Source organism: Nannobrachium achirus, assembly GCF_963921795.1.
Source record: "Nannobrachium achirus genome assembly, chromosome: 3".
NCBI lineage: Eukaryota > Metazoa > Chordata > Actinopteri > Myctophiformes > Myctophidae > Nannobrachium > Nannobrachium achirus.
In genome coordinates, this window is record NC_137812.1 from 21,065,106 (window position 1) to 21,085,850 (window position 20,745).

Here is a 20,745-nt window from a genome sequence, read left to right on the forward strand (position 1 = left end):
ATATGCATTCATTAAATTAATACATAAATGGAGTAGTTCAACCCCAAAATGACTAACCCAAAATTACAATAATATACCCCTATGATTCCGGATGGAGACCTGAATGCATTTGACTCCCCCTCCGGAATCAATGGGGGTAAATGTACTATAATCAATGTATTGTCTTAGGAATGCGACATACAAAAACATTATTGAACCCAAGTCTTCATAGTGTGAGTAATCAATAGAAAAAAAGGCATCTTGGGGGTTAAATAATTATATTCACTGAGGCCTGGAATAATGCTGAAATAAAGTGTTGACCAACGTTTCTTTATTATTGGTGATAATTAGAATGTGTAGAACATGTAGGGGAGAGTGGGGTAAACTGAGACACTTTTTATATTTGCTTCCCTCTAGGTCAGGGGTGGGCAACTTTGATGATTGAGAGGGCCACTATATTTCCACCTTCACTCCAGAGGGCCACATTTGTCATTCTAGTATTGCATACAATAGATAGCCTGATTTCAGACTTGAGTCTGACATTGTGCCCTGTTTGAGCGATTTCTGGAGGGGAGGGACTTTGACGGCATGGATTGGTTATTTGTTAAACCCACCCGCTGTCAAATAATTTGACACATGGGCAGAAAGAAAGACATCCTATAAAAAAATTGATACATTGACAAAAGTATATTGCTGTATTGTGTATAACTATGAGATAATTAGCATATTTAGTTGAATATCTAATATTAATTATGCACAACGCAAAGAAAATTGCAGAAATGGATTCTACAGGGAACGATAATCAATTGAGAAACGTTTGGTACACCCTTGAATCACATTGTTACAGCTTTCTCCCTATTTATCATGTTGGGGTAATGTGAGATAGTGTCTCACTTTATATCGAAGCAATTGTCTCACTTTACCCCAAAGCCATATTTGGGGAAAAAGGACATCTCTTATCAATTCAGGGTAATCTTCAGCTATCTATCACGTGGATTTATAAGTTGGTAGTTCATCAACATGTATGATATAAAAAAAATTCCCTGAATCAATTTGCTTTGACTCAACAGCTGATTATGTTGACAGCAAGAAAATGTACTTTTACATGCAAAAAACATATTTTTGTGGAAGAAACATGTATTCCACAGCACTATCAGGTCCTCTCCTTCGTGGCAAGGGGGACATTCAAGGGGCTTGAAAATATAATGGTCACATGACCACAAATGTGTTCCATTGCTTAGATCTCAGTTTATCCCGCTCTCCCCTATGTGATATTATTGTGAAACATATGCCCCATATGTAAATTAGAGCATGATTTATACTTTTTTTAAACATTACATTTTCCTCTCCATAGTAGTACTCCTACAACACCATCTGAAAGGTTGACTTTTTTTGTTGTTGTTTTTTTTTATGTTATATTCATATAGGCCTATATATAGTGTGTGTGTGTGTGTGTGTGTGTGTGTGTGTGTGTGTGTGTGTGTGTGTGTATAGCATATATATATATATATATATATATATATATATATATATATATATATTATATATATGGTGTCAGGCATATTCGCCTATAACATATTCGCCTACACGCATTTGGTCCTTTCGCCTGGCATTTTCGCCTTGGAGGAGAGTCTTTTCACCTACCTGTCTGAGCCATTTCGCCTACCCTCAATTCTGCTGTCAGACGGTCCATGTTTTCATATTATCTCTTTGTCATTTAAATATTATAGTGACTGTGACAGTGGCGTTACATGTCAAACCTACACACGACTATCTTATGCACTCCATAGTAATCACATAAATACAGAGCTATTGGAATCAGGTGCGCCCAAATAATTAATTAATCCATGTCCCGATACTATACATTCTTTGGTGCAGTATTGAACAGTATTGTAAAATGAACAGTATTGTATGCCTATATTGTTTTAACATTAGGCTATACAAAATATATATGTAGGCTATTAGCCTATATAGGTCTATATAAGATATATGCTACACCTAAATAGCCTATAGAATCAACCTTGCCTGTCAACAGGCATAAAAAACTATTTTGCCATTTATTAGGAATAAAATGTGATGTAAATAATGAATGTCAAATAAACTGTTAGATTCACTTGACACCACTGGCACAGTCATTAAAATATTTAAATGACAAAGAGATAATTTGCAAACATGGACAGTCTGACAGCAGAATTAGCCTTATTCACGGCCCGCCCACCTACTTCCGTTTCTCAGTTTTCCCCGGGTGCTGACTTCAATTTAGAAGGGGAAACTATACTGGACTTAAAGCCAACAAATCATTATTTCTAACAGTAAAGTAAATTATAGTGCTTTGTGCCGTTTAGTATCTTGTGTTCTTGATCATGCTAGCCGTATTTTATACTTTACTATTCGGAAATTGCATTAAATTTGCGATTTCTGTGCTAACTCCATAGGCTATGGTAGGATTTACCCCTTCAAAATGTGACTTCAGCACCCGTGGGATGCTTAGTGGGCGGGCCGTGAATTGTAGGTGAAATGGCTCAGACAGGTAGGTGAAAAGACTCTCCTCCAACGCGAAAATGCCAGGCCAAAGGACCAAATGCGTGTAGGCGAATATGTTATAGGCGAAAGTGCATATATATATATATATATATATATATATATATATATATATATATAACTTTATATCATCTGTCCTACTGTGACTCATAAGGATTCTGCGTCTTACAGAGTCTGTCTGTCTGTCTGTCCCGTCCATTCAGAGACAGTTAAGCTTCTATCAGAGTCCAGGGTGAAGAGCTATTCACTTCACCGCGGTGTAGTTTTCTAGCTATCACCGAAAAATACATAACAAAGCCTAGGTGATAGCTAGGAAACTACAACGTGGTGAAGTGAATAGCTCTTCACCCTGGACTCTGATAGAGGCTTAAAACACCTCCTCCACCAGGGGGCGAAAGGCATTAAAGTCATCAGTGCCCTTGATCCTTCATTGCGCATTCTTGAAACACGTTGATCCGGAAGTCAGGTCGTGTAGTTTTTCCTGACCGCAAACATAGGTCTAATGGTTGACGCGCAAGCTTTCTCCTAAACGAAAAATGACTAAATCATGATGTAAAATAGCCCCATATAGAACCTCACCCGTCGCTGCGTCCTGTTGTGCTCCTCATCTCGGAGCACAACAGGACGCAGCGACGGGTGAGGTTCTATATGGGGCTAGATGTAAAACGTCTCCAAGGGAGGTAAAACGTCTCTTAAAGGAGGTAAAACCTCTCTTAAAAGAAGTAAAACGCGTCAAATGGAGTCTGTACGGCTGCAGATAAATGGACACATGACGGCGGTGGGAGAGGAGATATTGTGTGTTTTGGAGAAACGCACGAGCGGTGATGTTTGTTGGCTCAGAGTGTTTGTGTTGGAGCGCCTCAGTGAGGCCGCAAAGTTCATGTGCAGCCTCTTCCAGAGAGAGATGGAGACACTACACAACACTGCAGGTATGTCTGTTACATCATGCACAACATCATGTACAGTACACTGCTGTATGTTACATGCACGACATGTACACACTGCTGTATGTCTGTTAAATGCACAACATCAAACTACACACTATACTGTATGTCTGTTAAATGCACAACAAACTACACTACTGTAGGCCTAGCCGCAAATTTCAACAATAGATTCTTTTTTCCTTTTTTTTTTGGCTTTCTGATTGTATTAAAAAAAAACACCAAACTCACCAATATTGGGGCTTGAATCTGCAAAGTGTTTGTTTCAAAAAACTCTACCATAGACATGTTATATGAGCTACCTTCTGTCAAGAAATTCAGTTCAGGTGATTATTTTTTGGAGTGTATTGGAGTTTGTGCGAGGTCATCTGGCCAGTGATGTATATCGGACCAGTTACCCATATATGGAGACCCCTGGTACACAATACACATACATATGGAGATCCATACTGTATATGGAGATATGCTGTGAGAGCCCAAACATGCTTACTCAGTTATTCATTATGTGCTATGATTCTATCCTATGATATCTATGACATCTGACATCATAGCCTTTTATGCCCATTCATGGAGATCCCTGTCTGTAGAACCAGCCAGACAGATATGGGCTGTCTTGGCCATATATGGATTATGTTAGTGACGTGGTATGTGGCCTCCATATATGGGCATTCCCATATGAAGTCGTGTTAGATATTGGCTTAATATTGATGACAGCAGGGAACTCCATATGGGCATAAAAGGTATTCCGTTAGTGTGACATCACAGTGAAGTCAGAGTGTGATGTCAGAGCGGCAAACCCATAGACCGTAAAAAAGGTGTACACGTCCAGACGGACAGAGTCAGAATGTGCCGTTTCACATACTAAAAAGCGACCTTCGGTCGCAACAATCAGATTGTAAAAAAAGAAAAAAAAAAAAAAAATGAGAAAGAGAAAAAAACATTGATGCATGTAATCCCTATGGGAGGTATATTGCAACCCTAGATTCATCAGATTTAAAAAAAAATCTAGTGTTGCAATTTGCGGCTAATGTAGGCCTATGTCTATTAAATGCACAACATCACACTACACGTCTCATACATGCTAGCCGCAAATTGTACTCTAGATTTTCCTTCGTTTTTTAACTAGAGTTGCAATACCAACTGTTGCGAAGGCTCTCAATTGCTCTCACGTCATACCGGCAGTTAACAGTTGACATGATTGCGCCTTGAAGTTGAATCTCCATATATGGAAATGACTGACGTATCTCACCTCACCTCACATTCGATATCTCCATATATGGAGATATCTAGCTGCCAGGGTGATATCACATCGTACACAAAGGAGCGGCCCATATATGGAAATGTCTAGTTAGTGACCTCATCAGGATGACATCATGCTGATGTCACCCATCACGCTGATATCACATCGTACACAAAGGAGCGACCCATATATGGAAATGTCTATTTAGTGACCTCATCAGGATGACATCATGCTGATGTCACCTTCATAAACAAACAAGCCCTATAAATAGGAGCCTTTGACACCGGAGAAGCCAGAAGCATTCTTCGACTCAGACCTTATCGCCAGGATCACCTAAGCTTATGGCTTGTCATCGCCTCCAACCATCTCAAGATACTCAGCTAGTTCTCCCAGCAAGACTTCAGAGCCTCTCATACGATTCAAGGCATCTCGGTTAAGTTCTTACCGGACACCACTGCGGCGGGTCCTATAAACCCTAGAAACCAGTTCCTTCTGAGTAGCTATTTTACACCAACTATTGATTGACACTGACAGCCAATGCATTCAAACAGTTTTTTTTTGCTATCTGATTTAAACTCACCAACAGTGCGGCAGCGGCTGTGTGGAAAGCATAGACATGTTATGAGCTACTTTCTGTCAAGAAAGTAGCTCTCTGTCAAGAAAAGGCCACTTGACCTTTGGGGTTGTCCATTTTTTGAGGGCACAAAGGCCAAATGCAAGGGCAGGAAGGCCATCAAATAAAACACAAATTTAGTCCATTGAAATAATTAATTGAATTTAAGGGTTACATTTAATATGTAGAATATCTGCTGTGAAATAAATAAATAGGTATTTACAAATCTGATGCTCAGACCTGCACAAATCAAAGATACTGGATTAGTTTAAAAATGGGGACTCAACAAGACACTGGTATCTACATGACAAGAAAGACACTGGTGTCTACTCTACATATATAAGACAGAGGGGAAAGTGGTACAATCAGCTGGGGCATTAAGGCCACTGTGGCCTCAGGGCATGCCATTTTTGGAAGGGCACAAGGCCAAACTGAGGGGCAACAACAGCCATGGCCTCCCTGAAATTCCTGCCCTGCCAGGAATGGTACAAGATTTGCTCCTGGAACATGAGCTATGGCTCCTACATCTGGCTTTGTCTGGTCAGAGCCCAAATAGAAATGCATTCAAAAATGTAGATGCTTAGGTAAATTGAAACGCAGCCTTCCATTTCTGGACTACAACCTGGCACAAACAGCTCTAAGTTTGTTGAGTGAAAAACATGTTAAAGCTTGTAGAGCTCTCAGCACGTCACATTGCAGTGCATACTGAGCTTGTGGGTCAGCTATTTTCAAACAGCTGAAGTAGGCAACATGAGTTTAAAGAGGTTAAACAGATTTTTGATGCTATATTAATTTTGCTGGGGACCCCCTGGCACCCCCTCAAGGACCCCCACCCCCACTTTAAGAACCACTGTTATAGGGAATATTTGTGCATGTCTTGAGCTTGTTGTGCCTTGGCCAAAAAAAAGTTAACCATCTTTGTTATTACATGAGTTGGTTGAATTCTTCATTCAATCACTGGACGCTCCGCGTCGGTGGCATATCAACCTGTCGGGCTCCTATCACTGGATAACGCTGAGCGAGATGTTATCCCGCTTATTGCACGGTTACTTACTAAATAAATTAATGCATTGACCCAAGTAAAAAAAAAAAAACACTATTTCCTTGCTTACAGTAGTGAAAGTGTTGCACTGGCCGTCCGCAGAGCACAACGTCACCTCGATGCAGACAAGGAAGTGTTGATCAAATAGAATCCATATTACTTCATTGTCTATTTCTCACTTCAAATGTTTTCAAAAACATTCTTGAGTGCAAACGTTTAGTTGTAAATATCGCTGTGTGTTTGTTTACATAACTGACATGTTGGATACGGCACTAAACTCACGCAGTGCAGCCTGAGTGCAGCAGGTGCTCTGAGCCTTTGATTAGACATCGGTCTGTTATAGAGCAGAGCGTTCTGTTATCCAGAAATATCAGACCGCTGATTTCAGCGATTGACCAATCAAGCATTCAAACAAGCCGTGCAATAAGTCGCATAGGTGGCATATCAACCTGAAGGGCTCCTATCACTCGATAATCACCGCTGAGAAAGATGTTATCCCGCTTATTACCCGGCTACTAAATAAAATTAATAATCTGTCTCAAAACTAAAAACAAAACAAAGTATTTCCATGTTTACAGAGTGCTGAAAGTGTCCCCCCCAGTGCAACACGGTCGCATTGGAAAACAAGGAAGTGCTGATCAAATAGAATCCATTTTCTGATACTGGGTTGTCTATTTCTCGCCTCATAGGTTTTGAAAAACATTCTTGAGAGCAACGTTTAGTTGTAAATGACGCTGTGTGTTTGTTTACATGGCTGACTTGTTGGATACGGCACTAAATTCACGCAGCGCAGCCGGAGTGCAGCAGGTGTTCTGAGCCTTTGATTAGGCAGTGGTCCGTTATAGAGCGGAGCGGCCATTATTCACCTATAATTCACCGCTGATTTCAGAGCTTGACCAATCAGAATCAAGCATTCAACCAAGCCGGGTAATAATTCTGGATTATTAATGACTGCTGAGTTCAATAACAGACCTCTGTAATCAAATGCTCCGAGAACCTGGCTGCTCTGCTTGATTTTTGCCAACATGACAGCCACGTAAACAAACACGCGTCATTTAAAGCTAAATATTGCTCTCAAGAATATTTTTGGAACATTTGAAGGAAGAAAATGACAATGCAGTGATCGAAAATGTATTCTATTTGATCAACACTTCCTGTTGTTTTCCGAGTTGACACGTTGCACTGGACACGCCGTGACCTGGCATGAATTAATGGACTACTTAGCGTAAGCAATGACATCCTTCGATGTGTTATTATTTCATCAATTTATTAATTACTTTATTAAGTAATTGTGTAAGATAGGATAATTGACGGTGAGAAGATTAGATTCCTCTGTTTCGCATTGGATCTAATCATCCTGTCGTGGTTTATTTAAGCATCGAGAGGGTGTGTGCTTTATCATGATTATCGACACGCCAGCATTGCTGCAGGAACAAGACGATAGCCGAGTTAGTAGCAGATCTACAAGCCTGCACAACGTGTCACCTCCCGACGTGTTGTGGGATTGTAATGTGCCGAAAAGCTGTCGATACTTGCGCGTACTATATACTTGTTTCAGCACAGGCTAGCATCAAAAGTTTAACAAATGTTTTGTTTTGTTTTATTTTGTGTTTGATGAACGTAGGTAGAGGAATCGGCGAAAAAAAGAAGAAAGAAAAAGAAAGAAAGAAAAGGTCCAAAGGAAAGAAGAACGGTGAGAAAGAAAACATTATAGCCGGGGAGCCACAGGCCCCAAAGCTCAAAGAATAGGGTTTTACCTGTGACGTCATGACATACTTTTTATTTTAGTTTTTTCTATTCATTTGGTCATTAAGGTACACAGAATGAGAGGCCTGCTCTGCCGGAAACTCTGCGAAAAAAAGTTATGGCCTTTTGTATATTCACTCCATCGACTTCAATATACAGGAAAGAAACACACCAACATAAATATGCTTTAAGTAGCATGTGAGGGGTCAAACTAGGGGTTCTTGATGATTCTGAATCCATTGCAAGCATTTGTTTTGCATGAAAAACATTCCTTGGGCTAGAAAACGGACCAAAATAACGGTGAAAATTGATGACTCATCACTTTTCACAGGTTTGAGAGGCTGAAATCTAGCCCAAGGAATGTTTTTCATGCAAAACAAATGCTTGCAATGGATTCAGAATCATGAAGAACCCTTAGTTTGACCCCTCACATGCTACTTATTTTGGTGTGTTTATTTCCAGTATAGTGAAGTCAATGGGAAACTTTTTTTCGCAGTGTTTCCGGCAGAGCAGGCCTCTCATTCTGTGTACCTTATTGACCAAATTAATAGGAAAAACTAAAATTTGTATGTCATGACATCACAGGTCTTCTCTCATTTTGGCACAGTGGCTCCCCGGCTATTAGTATCTGTATTGCGCATGTATGTGATTATGTATTGCTTTTAATGCTCTGCTCACTGTATTCTTGCTAACAACAATACATTCTTAATTATCTTCACCTGACAATGGAGTGCCTGATTTGTCTGCACCACTAAACTACTAAAGCCCAGCTGGTGTGTTGTCAGTTAAAAGCATTGTCTTCTTTCCTTGCAAGACAAATACAATAGTACTCACTTTGGTACAGAAGTTAGCAGCCGTTGCTCTTGCTAACTTCAGTGGATGTACTAAATGTTTTTATTCAGTACTGTGGTGACATGCTTATACAGTAAAAACTGATGAGGCACCTCTTTTATTCTTACAATTTCCCCCCCCTTTTCTCCACAATTTAGCCAATGTATTCCTCCCCACTAGGGATGGGACAATACGCGATATTATCATTTATCGCGATAAAACCGATAATCGTTTTTAGATTTAGATTTAATTTATCGTGATATCGTCTTTCACTTTGACCAGGATGTTTTTCCGTTCCTCCATGGAGAGGCTAAAGCTATTGCTAGCCGTTCATTCTTTTGCTTTTTAGCCGTGAAAAAATTTGCAGAGTGCCAATAAACACATATATTTGAGATAAAGAAGGTTAAAGTCTGCATGATGCATTGGATTAAATGGAGGGTTTTCGCTGCACGATGATTTCAACGTCTAATGTAAACAAACCGCGGCCATCAGCCATCATCAATGGACAGCTTCGACGTTACGGTAGGGCTTAATAAGGTTACTGTATTTACAGTATATATCCCCATGATATCGGGATAAGCACTCTACCACCTTTCTTTAATTTGCCGAATATCTTTGGGATAAGCACTTAATGTGTTAATGTAGTATCTGTGCCTACATTATCTGACAACACCTCTCATAAACATACCCACCACGACAGGCTGGCAGCTTTGCGCTGTTTTACACTGTCCACATTTGATATGTTAGCCTCTGTGCACCACATTTAATTCACTTGCACAACATTTCACAGTCCTGAGCGAGTCCTGCAGCCAGCGCCGTTATCGCCCGTTAGCCACCGTTAGCCACTGTTATCCACAATGGCTAATAGTAATTTACACTTGCCACCTACTCTGTTTTTGCCGTCACTCGCGGTATATCTAAAAGTTCCTATGGTTGGCCGCTAGTTGCGCTGTTCTGGTACCAAAAGCAACATGTTCTCCATATGATTCCATTCATTTCCCCCAAAATGTTACATTTGATTCTCTCTAGTATCTATGCGGTTGCGTGTGACTGTTGGCAGCCAATAGCATTCCTTGGGTACCTTTAAAACAATAATGGCGGACACCCATATGAGGGCAAAAAAGCTTAATTGTCGCTCAGATAGAAACCAATGGGTCACATGACGGTCCCCTTCGTCCATATTTCTTACGGTCTATGCATGCCACAGGCAAATCTTAATGTACCGATATTTGGAATCACTGCCCATCTCCTCCTCCTGGCCAAGGTTAAACTCCTCTCTCCTGCTCTATAGCCAACAAGAGGCTCCTCTGGGGAGGTACTGGGTACCTCTCAATCATTACACATTTTGACTTTTATATACTGTATCAAAGTATTGTGGACCCCAAAAAACAAACACCAAATATAATTAATATGTATTTGGAAAATGCTGTGTTCTTGACTCAATTCATTATTTTGAACTTTGAAACATAGCTATGGACACATCCCCTAAAAGGGATGTGAAACCAAACACATGATTAATTTAAAAAATAAAATTATAATAATAATAATTATACAAACAACATTAATAGGTCCACAGGAACGACCTCTCTATCTCTGGTATCTATGTATCAAAGTGCCATATTTTATTTTCAGAAAATAATTCGGATAATCCCAGGCTCCTCCTGGCTGCATGTCAATATGCTGTTGGCCAAGACATTGCAACCTTAACTAACTGCTCCTGATGATCAGGTTGATTTCCTCCACTGTTGTTGAGTGAATGTGAATCATTTCTTATATTTGATGGACTTTGCACTTGCTGTACTCTCTGCTGTCACTTAATCCGCAATGCTATGTTGAAAAGAACTAAACTGCTGTTAAAGTCTATTGCAACCAAGTGGAACACCAACAACTTGGAAAGAGAAGAAATGGAGGTAAACATTCAGAGTTATTTTATCTGTTTTTTTCCCCCTAGACTTCCTCGCTGTGTCTACAGAGAAGGTTCCTGCTGAAAATCAGGAGAGGAGTCCCAGTCTGGTCCATGAGGAACCACAACCTCTGCAACACGAGGAGAGGAGCCGCAGTCTGGTCCAGGAGGAACTAGAGCCTGATGTAGAAGACTGTGGAACAGCTCCTCTCTCTTCGGACTGTTCTGAATCTGATGCTGAAGACAATGATGACTGGGAGGACACCAGGGAAGCTTTAAACTCATTGAAATCACACCCAAAAATAAATGTGGAAGGAGACGGTAACAAGCTGAATCGAGACGTGGAAACCACCTCCATGAGGAGTTGCACAGGGAAGAAAAGCTTAAGTTGTAAAGCTTGTGGCAAAATGTTTAATGGAAAGGCACGTTTGAAGAGACACACTATGATTCATACAAGGGAAAAGCCCTTTACCTGTACAGTGTGTGGTAAAGGCTTTATTCAAATGTATCATCTAAAAAGACACACAATGCTGCATACAGGGGAAAAACCCTTTACCTGTACAGTTTGTGGCAAAGGCTTTATTCGAAATGATCATCTAAAAATACACATTTGTGAAAACCGCAGTAGTTTAAAGCATGGTCAAAATACAGGGGTAAAGCCTTTTTTAGAGAAGGTGCCTGCTGAACAGCAGGAGAGGAGCCCTGGTCTGGTCCATGAGGAACCACAACCTCCACAACACGAGGAGAAGAACCCCATTCTGGTCCATGAGGAACCACAACCTCTACAAAACGAGGAGAGGAACCCGAGTCTGGTCCAGGAGGAACCAGAGCCTCTGCAGATTAAAGAGAGACCAGAGGAGGCTGATGGTTCAACACTGACATTACTAGCAGTAAAGACTTTACATGATGAAAACAAAGAGACAGAGCCTGTAGCCGGTACCTCAACTGAACACATGAAAACACAAGCTGATGTAGAGGACTGTGGAACAGCTCCTCTCTCTTCGGACTTTTCTGAATCTGATGCTGAAGAACATGACGACTGGGAGGACTCTGGGGAAGGCCATTCAGCTTTAAACTCGTTGAAATCACACAAGAAAATAAATGTGGAAGGAGGCGGCAACAAGCTGAATCGAGACGTGGAAACCACCTCCATGAGGAGTCGCACAGGGAAGAAAAGCTTAAGTTGTAGAGCTTGTGGCAAAATGTTTAATGGAAAGCAAGGTTTGAAGAGACACACTATGATTCATACAGAGGAAAAGCCCTTTACCTGTACAGTGTGTGGTAAAGCCTTCATTCAAAGTCATCATCTAAAAAGACACACAATGCTGCATACAGGGGAAAAACCCTTTACCTGTACAGTTTGTGGCAAAGGCTTTGCTCAAAGGTACGGTCTAAAAAGGCACATTGGTTTAAAGCATGATCGAAATACAGGTTTTTTTTCGCCTTTTATTTGTAACATTTGTAAAAAAGGCTTTAGTCAAATGGGTGCTTTGAAGATGCATAAGAGGACTCATATAAGGGGGCAACCCTTCACTTGTACAGTTTGTGACAAAATATTTAATCATAAGGGATGTCTGAAGAGACACACAATGTATTATCATACAGGCGAAAGGCCCTTTATCTGTACAGTCTGTGGCAAAGGCTTTGTTCGAAGTTATGTGCTAAAAAGACATGCAATGATTCATAAAGGGGAAAGGCCCTTTGTATGTGCGGTGTGTGGTAAAGGCTTTATTCAAAATTATCATCTGAAAAGACACAGCTGTGGAAACGGCAGTAGTCTAAAGCCTGATCGAAAAACACACACAAGGACTCATGATGAGGGAAAGCCCCTTATTTGTAATATTTGTGGCAAAGGATTTTGGTCAATGTGTGCTCTAAAAACACACATGAGGGTCCATACAGGGGAAAGACCCTTTATTTGTTCAGTGTGTGGCAAAGGCTTTAGTCAAGATAGTACTCTAAAGATTCACACGAGGATCCATACAGGGGAAAAACCCTATAAGTGTACAGAGTGTGGCAAGAGCTTTAGCAAAGCGTCTGATCTAACAAGACACACAAGGTCTCATACAGGTGAAAAGCCCTTTGCCTGTCGTGTTTGTGGCAAAGGCTTCAGTCGAGCGGACGATAGAAGAACACACATGATGATTCATACAGGTGAAAAGACCGTTACTTGTAGTGTTTGTGGCAAAGGCTTTAATCGTAGGGAAAGTCTAAAGATTCACATGAGGACTCATACAGGGGAAAAGCCCTATGTTTGTACAATTTGTGGCAAAGGCTGTAGTCAAAGGGGTGATCTGAAAAGACACATGAGTAGACATGTATGAGTGGGGGAAATATATGTAGTTTCAGATTTTTGCAAATGCACTTCTCTAGAAGCATATGTACTGCAAGGAAACATACCAGGTAGAGGTTGACAGATTTTACAGTAATAGATACTTTTTTTATTATTTTCAAAGAAGCCATCTGATTTGACACGACAAATGTATGATCATTCATTCTAATCCAAGATAACAATGACAAATCATAAAACGGAAGAATCACTCATGGAGACTGTCAGGGTTCAGTCAATGTATTTGAATTCATACATTCAAAGGGATGTTTTAACTCTTGGCTTGCTTCACTTGTTTCTTTCTCTATTTAAACTTTTATTGAAACTGCAAATAATGGAGGTACGAATTGCACTCACTTTGACAATAAAGTTGAATCTGAATCTGAGCGTGGAATATCAAATGCTTGTATCTTTTTATCCTTTTAAGAGAGAATAATGTAACCAGAAACACACATAGAACCAGCCCTACAAGTATACTAGCAGTGGTTCTCAAAGCGGATCGAGAAGGACTTCCGGGGTTCCTTGAAGTTCGTCCAAATGGACCATTACAGGTCTGTAACTGAGTGTTTTGGGGGTCCTTGAAAATAAAACGTCTGAGAACCACCGTCCTAGTGGACTATAATGTGCCATACATGGTGTGTCATAGTAAATCAGATATTCTGAAGAAAGCCTGGAGACTGACATTCAGTAATTGGGTTTTATGATCAAAATGAGAACATTATCATTTTATGTAAAACTAAATCTTACATTTGCCACGGACAAGGACAAGCACATGCAGGGGATTTAGTTCATGGAAAACATAACAAATGTAGAGAATCTTTCGTGAAAGGAACAAGCTATCCACTGTATATACTACATTTACAGAAGAAGCAATACCAGGATTATTCCAGAGGGTGTCACTGTTGACTGACTCTCAAGGACAGCATACTGTACATTCTGAGCCCCATGCACTGCTCTTTAGTTTTTGATTGAAAGATTGAATACTGTATTATCAGACTGAAATAAAGAAAAGGCAGAGGAAAGTGCTGTTCAATACAAGTGTTGTATTAAACTACACAACATGCCCCCGATGTTTCCATTGGGGTCATTTGTAGGCAATTAATCGAAACAATGAATGACAGACATATATACTACACCAAGAACGCTGCTCCTTCATTGGCTAAAGGCCCTACCTTTGTACTGTCAGCCGGAAACAGATAGCACCGAACACAATACTTGCGCGCTCTGCTTGTACAAGTAATAACATGTCATCTGTTAAGGCACACATTGATTCTGATCATGGGGAGGGTTGGGCACGGTGGCACAGTCAGTAGTGCTGTCACCTCACAGCAAGAATGTCCTGGGTTCGATTCCCGCCAGGGACGCTGTGGGTTCGTTCTCTCCTCCGCGGGGTTGGCAAAAGGGCCTTTTTTGTGTTCTTCCCATGTCTCCTAGGGTAGGTACCCTCACAAAAACATGCAGTAATCCTGGCCTCTATACGGCCTCCCCCTGGCCAGCCGGGGGGAGGAAGGAACTGGTTGGAATAACGTGTTCTGTGCGTTGTACCAGGGAAACTCCCCCTGTCAGGTGAAAAGAAGCACGTTGGACTTCTCATAGAAGCAGTCCGTTGTCTCCCCAGGTTGGCAGAGGGAGTGTAGTTCCCAGGATTACATTAGATAATTGACACCAGGTGAGGGTTACAAAATTGTGGGATAAAATGTATAAAAAAATCACACCAGTGTGAACTGAGCGGTGGTTTACCCACCAACCCCCCTTCCCCCCTGTGTGTGTGTTTGTGCCTGGTCTGGCCTGGCCTGAAAACAGCGCCCCTCCCTTAACATGTGTGGTCAGAAAAGGTACTACACCACAGGCTTGAGGCTACATACGGACGCACCCACCCACATACACACATACGGACGCACCCACCCACATACACACCCACTCTACACACACGGCCACGTATAGGAGCGGCGTGACCACCGCTCAAAAAGAAAAGGATCATGGGGAGTGTTGTCTAACTTGTCTCACTCTGTGAGACAACAGAAACAAATGTTATTTGTTCAGTGTCCTAGATAGTTAGGGGTGTTTGATTTACAGAGGGGCTGGTTTATGGGGTTGGGGAAGGTCTTTTCTTTTCGGCTGTACATTTTCTGGCCTGAGTAGGCCTATTCAGTGTTAAAAAAAAAAAAAAAAACTTCACACACTGATGAATGTGTGAAGATCAACTACAAAGCTGGCCCTCTGGCGTCGCCATAGGAACCACCGGGCTCAGAGGTGGGCTGTGAGGACCCTGTGCTAATTTTCACTGGACTGTTAAAAGAAAGGCACGGCTCAGTGTAGAACATTCTGCATTCTACAAATGTTGTTTTCTGCATAAAGTGGGCATTAGGGGGAGTAGGCTGCTGTGTGTACAGTGGGGGAAGAGAATGAAATGCTCTTCTCTTTTTGATGTGTTTACGGTTCTGTTTTCTTATAAGTCAGGCATGTAGTCGAGGTCTTGTCATGGTCTGTATTACCCATGCAGCAGTGCATGAATCTCTCTCTCTCTCTCTCTCTCTCTCTCTCTATCTCTCTCTCTCTCTCTCTCTCTCTCTCTCTCTCTCTCTATCTCTCTCTCTATCTCTCTCTCTCTCTCTCAGCGATGAGGACAAGCACCGACACTTTCACAAGCAAAGTGTAGTTTGGAGTTCCACCTCACTATGTCACAAGCTGCTGTGGTTGAACACACATTTTTGAAGTTCCATAATGACAAATAGAGTGTGGCCAGTTGACCCGTTGATTCATGATGATCGGATGTGTGGGATGTGTGATGACTTTGAGTCATTCATGTACACGTTTCAAAACGTAACTTTTTGACCCTTGAGGCTGTTGCGGTAGTGAACCTGTGGCCTTGGTCACAGCTTGCGTTGCAACGTTGTTGAGAGCTTGTAGATCTGCTACTTTTGGAACATTTACAAGGTGATTATGAAAGTGGTTAAAGCGTTATTTCACTTAAAAAATAAATAATCTTTTGGTTATTTTATTATCTAATCAGGCTTTTGGGAGCACCCCAGACAGTTTTTAAGTTGCTTGATTCAATATTTAGACATTTGATATTAATTTTATCAGACACGACCCATTCCTATACAAACCCATGGTAACTTCAAACTCCATTTTAGCCATGATAGATTCTTCAAAAACACCCGTCCTTGGTTCTGGTGACCTGTCCACCTATTACTGTTTTTTCAATTACTTTTTTCATTTTTCATTTTCATTCAGCTTGTAGATTGGCTATTTTCAAATAGCCAATCAAAATAGGGCTAAAGTGGATTAATGAATGTTTAATCATATAATCACTGCAAAGTAACTAGTAACTACAGTATGAGATTTAGTGGAGTAGAAGTCTACTTCTGGCTATATTGGAAATACTCAAGTAAAGTACAAATACCTCCAAATTGTACTTAAGTACAGTATACTTAAGTAAATCTACTTAGTTACACTTTACACCATGGACGTGCAGAGAATGATAGAGAGGCAGGGGCTAACATTTTGAAAAGGACCTTTTGATGAAAATATTGAAAATAGCAGACCTCCAAGCGACGCGTTGTGAGCTTGAAGGTCGGCTGTTTTCGGTGCTTGATACCACACTGAACTAAGCATAATAATCAATTTCTTTCACCATAGTAAAAACTGCATTCATGGTCTGGAGAGGGCACTTTTTCAGGGGCGTCAATTGGGTATGGCAGGGGTATGCAGCTGCCATACCCTGGGTCCAGGGGGGAAATAAAAGTTACTTTTAAATATAAAACCATGAATGTCTCTTTGTCTATCTGCGCTGGTTATTATTGCGACCGTCAGGGAGCAGTTTACTATGAAAACCTCCACCGGCCGTCCGTCGGTCGGTCGGTCGGTCGGTCGGTCGGTCACACGTCACACGTCACACCTTTGCCCTGCTCATATCTCCGCATCAGTATATAGGGCTTGTTTGTTTATTGTATGACATCACGCCACATCATCAGCTGTGGACTCTGTGATGTCATCGTATCGCATCAGTATATAGGGCTTGTTTGTTTATTGTATGACATCACGCCACATCATCAGCTGTGGACTCTGTGATGTCATCGTATCTCCATATATGGCCATCTCCGTATATGGAGATATAAGTCGTCCATGCCCAAGTATGGGCTGGTGAGGTCAGACTTTGTGTGATGCGTAGGTTATCTCCATATATGGAGATTCAACATTCCAGGCAATGCTCTCTTCCCTGGTGAGAATTGCCCCTTTATATAGGGCTTGTTTGTGTATTGTATGACATCACGCCACATCATCAGCTGTGGACTCTGTGATGTCATCGTATCTCCATATATGGCCATCTCCGTATATGGAGATATAAGTCGTCCATGCCCAAGTATGGGCTGGTGAGGTCAGACTTTGTGTGATGCGTAGGTTATCTCCATATATGGAGATTCAACATTCCAGGTGTAACTATGGCTACCCGTATGACGTGAGAGGTGGAGGTTGTGATATTTGTGGAGATAAGCGACCAACGGTCGCTTATCTCCCGATTAGGGAGTCTTACTGGTGTTAAATTACAGTAAAATAACTACAAATGCAACATTGTACATAATGGTCACTTTAACAAGTTATTATAATTATATTCTCCACACTTGTATTCTCCCTAGCTTGACAAAATGGTATATTACCAGGTTCCGCAGGTCAGCTGCACAGGTGCAATGCATTATTGTTAATTGTGGCATGTTTACTAACATGCTAAGTTTAGCTACACTTGAAAAACCATTCCAGGCTGCCATATCCAGCCCAAGAAACCGTAGAAACCTGTGTAAAAAACTGACAAAAGTCGTTTTTTTTTTTTTAGACATTGTGAAAATAGCCGATCTACATGCTCACAACGCCTCGCAACGCGAGGCGTTGTGAGCATGTAGATCTGCTATTTTCACAATAGAACTGTGTTATCCTCCAGACCTGTGAAACCCTCTTGTCTCCTGTAGAGGCAGACGCTGGCTTACTGTTGATCCTCATAAGTACAGTATGTACTACCTGTGTCCCACCGAGGTGCTGTAAACATGTCATTATGCACACACGCGGTTTATACTGTGTCATCTGTGGTGCACTCTGTCTGTCTGTGTGTGTGTGTGTGTGTGTGTGTGTGTGTGTGTGTGTGTGTGTGTGTGTGTGTGTGTGTGTGCGTGTGCGTGATGTGCGTGCATGCATGTGCAAACATGCTCTTGCTCTCATGTGCATGTCATAAAAATATATGCCATGTCTCAGTAGGCTATATGTGCATCTTGGCAGAGTATCACCGTTGCGCAATAGTCAAGATCACAGTCTACAGGTGATATACGTGTGTGTGTGTGTGTGTGTGTGTGTGTGTGTGTGTGTGTGTGTGTGTGTGTGTGTGTGTGTGTGTGTGGGGGTGTGGGTGTGGGTGTGTGTGTGTGCGTGCGTGCGTGCGTGCGTGCGTGCGTGCATGTGTGTGTGGTGGATGGCAGTGATCTACTCGCATATTTAACTTAAGTATCAGTACACATTATACAATCACATGGTGAGCTTGTAGATCTGCTATTTTCAAATGGCAGAAAAAATATATATAGGGCTGAGTGGTTTGTGTGTTTTGTAATAATAATCAAAATCTGTAGTGGTAAATCAAGTTTTCATATGATTGTAGTGGAATAAAAGTACAATGTTTACCACTGAGATGTAGTTGAGTAGAACTAAAAGTACCGGAAATTGTGAAAACTGAAGAAAGTAAAAAATAAAATAAAACATTTTTAAATTGTACTTAGCTACTTAAAGTGTATGCCACTGGTGGATACCATCAACACTATTATTAATAAGTAATATTATTATATTATTTTAACTTTTTTTTTTCCTGCAACTTTGGAGTGGGCTACTGACACACTAGTTTAGTTACAGGTGGTTGACATACTCCACCATACAGATGATATGATACGATATATGACACAATAACAGTAAAATCCATCACACCATTGCTGTTCCCGGAAGAAATGTCATGTTTGCAAAATGATATAGCCTACACCCTGCCTCAGGCTGTCTCATGATGTCACACAGGACGCACGGACACACGCACGCACGCACACGGCACACGCACACACACACTCTCACTATTAGACGGTTGAACCAGACTGCCCTGACAACACAGACCACCACCCTGGGCATTGATGGAAGATAATCATACAGTATGTATTACTTAAGGTATCAATAGGCTACTGCAATGAAGAAATAGAAGAAGGGGAAAAAATTGTAAACTTGTGTAAAAGTGCAAAAGTGTTGGCATCAAAATGTAGCCTACTTACAGGACCAAAAGTGAAAGTTATTGTGCATAGTGTTCCTTTTTCACAAGTGTATTAACAATCTTTTTGAAAATAGCCGACCTACGTACAAGCTCACAATGTGCCTTATCGCGGCACATTGTGAGCTTATAGATCTTCTATTTTCAAATAGCTGAAATATATAGGGCTGAAGTGGTTTGTGTGTATTGTAGTAGCCTAATAATCAGAACCTACAAAGTAACTAGTAAATAAAGTTTTAGTTTTCAAATAATTGTAGTGGATTAAAATGTTAAATATTTGCCTCTGAGATGTAGTGGAGTAGAAGTAAAAGTATTGAAAATTGGAAATGTATGCATATGTACTGTCAACCATCATCGTGTGTGTGTGTGTGTGTGTGTGTGTGTGTGTGTGTGTGTGTGTGTGTGTGTGTGTGTGTGTGTGTGTGTGTGCGCGTGCGTGCGCGCGTGCGTGCGTGTGTTTTGGTTTCCTTTTGGTTTCCTTTGCAGCTATTGTAGAATTCTAGGGAATTGTAGGCCTACACCCACTCAGTGACTTCCATGGTAATCTACCCATTAGATAAAATGGAAATACAATGAAATGAAAAATAAAATGAAATGAAATGAAAATGATATTTTTTATCGTTAACGTTATCATTATCGTTATCGTGCCCAGTGGGAAAGGGCCTTAAATGTAGTGGTGGGATATAGGCTTGTAAAGAGGTTTTTAGAACTTTGATTATATTGTGTTTTTTCTACATAGATATCCATTTGCATTTGTTATATTGTTGATGATGTACTGACATATTATCTTGTTTATTATTGTGATGTTATCTGCTTATTGTAAATCGCTTTGGATTAAAAGCATCTGCTAAATGCCTAAACTGTAAACTGTAAACTGTAAACCACTCTTCCTGAAATTCTGAATCTATTGCTACTCCGGTGAGCAAATAGAATGTAGCTGCAGGAGGAGGTGGTTTACTAGGCTAGTGGTGGGGGTCCCTGCTTCATCTCTTTCTCAGATTGGGGCCCTTGGACTGTTGTGGACCCCTTGTCTAGTTTTCCTTTTTTTTATAGGCATCTAAATGCATTATAGGCTAATGATTGTTATAATGCATTATAGACATGGGCTTCATAGGAAAATTATAACTTTAAATGTTGGGATTATGTCATGCCCTTTACCTTACATGGACGTTGCTCACTGATGCATTGAAATGGTATAAATAGTTTCTTTGTTACGTCAGCTTGATAGTGGGAGTGTCACACATTCCACAATCCACACACACACACGCACGCACGCACGCACGCACGCGCG